The sequence below is a fragment of the Halyomorpha halys genome, unplaced genomic scaffold, assembly GCF_000696795.3.
Source record: "Halyomorpha halys isolate HHAL.00 unplaced genomic scaffold, Hhal_1.1 Scaffold1741.1, whole genome shotgun sequence".
Lineage (NCBI taxonomy): Eukaryota > Metazoa > Arthropoda > Insecta > Hemiptera > Pentatomidae > Halyomorpha > Halyomorpha halys.
Window position 1 is genome coordinate 92,544 of NW_027106797.1, and position 1,521 is coordinate 94,064.

A 1,521-nucleotide genomic window follows, 5' to 3' on the forward strand; every position below is an offset into this window, starting at 1 on the left:
CCAAATATTTTTATTGTTTAAATTATACATATATAGATTATATAAAATACTTAAAACATTTACAAATATCGTGTCTGAAACTTCAGTACCATTGTCTTTATTTTTATATCACAACTTATTATTTTGATGATTGTATTATAGCTTAGTGATTAAACCATTTTATGCCAGAAAATTGGCACTCAAATGTGCAGTGTAATTATTCTTAGAGCAATGTTTTGAGTTTTTCTGCACAAGCTTTTGGGCCAAATTTTTATTTCTGCTCCGAAAATTTAATGATCCAACAGAATTTTGCATATTATAAACTCATACATGCCACTATTTATTCATTTTAATTTCTTTTATTTTTTTCTTAATTAATTTATGATTTAGAATTGACATGATCCAGGTAAAAGTCTCTCTAGAAGAAGCTTGAAAACGATAATTGTCATTGTTTTTAACTTTAGTTCCCACCATGTTGGTAGTCCTCCATTCTTCCGCTAGAGTTTGTTGTGAATCCAGGGATTTTAAAAACAAAATTTGATAATTATTAAATCAAAAATCATTTAATCTGTTTAATATTAATATATATATCTAGAAAATTGAAACACTATTAAAAGTGTTTGTACACTGTCTTAATGCTTGTTAGTGTTTTAGATAATTGTACATTCGTGTTTAAATACACAATTGAAAAGCTAAGCAGAAGAACAAGAAATGTGAAATTTTAGAACATTTTTACATAACTTTTGCTATTTACACAGGTACATTTTCGGAAACATAACGTTGAGATAGTTCTAAAACTTGAAAAATTTAATTCAAATATTCACATTAGCAATTAAAATCATCAGTTAATTGAATAGCTCTTCTATTATAGACAAAATTTGAAGTTTAGTTTTTAAGTATGATTACATAATTGTAAAGAATACTTAACGAGTTTAATTATATTCAAACAAGGTTAGGTAAGTTACCCATGTATTAGTGAACCATTGTTCAGTCATCTAACCTTCAAAAAACTGTTTAAAATAAAAACATTTAGATATATTTTCGACTTAAAACTAAATATTTTTCGAAGATGAAAAGTAAAAAAAACTTCTATGTTTTTTTGTTCAGAAAAACATTTGTTGACAAGACTATTTTACAGACTATGTTTTCGAAATTTGATTCTTATTTATCCCATACAATAAAGGTGAATAAAATACATCCGTTCTTGTATAATTATATTATTCAAACATATACATTTTTATTGAATTGATGTAACTATATAATTATACTTGTACAGCTGCAGGAATAGAGAACCAACAGCTTCTTCTATTACACACACTGACCATCCTAACTGTTTACACCCTGAAACTGGTCCCCTTGATCAGCTATTGCGAAGTTACTGGTGTTAGTGCCTCCTCTTTGCTCAATGTTAGCTTCCGCGCGACCTCCTTCCTGGGACTGCCTGGCATTGCTTGAACCTGCCAAACATTTTATTACTAATGAATTAGAAATGGAATAATCTTAGTAATTTAGAACAAACATATATATACTTATTACTTGATT

General features: G+C 27.5%; 1 long non-coding RNA gene across 1 annotated transcript in view; it reads right to left on the reverse strand.

Annotated features, from left to right (window-relative positions):
• Positions 1 to 1,180: 1,180 nt before the first annotated feature.
• The window catches only part of LOC106690492 (uncharacterized), an 823-nt gene continuing 482 nt past the window's right edge, over positions 1,181 to 1,521 (reverse strand). The window contains exon 2 of the long non-coding RNA XR_001344628.3: positions 1,181 to 1,436. This is a non-coding gene — a long non-coding RNA (uncharacterized lncRNA). The remainder of the gene's footprint in view (positions 1,437 to 1,521) is intronic.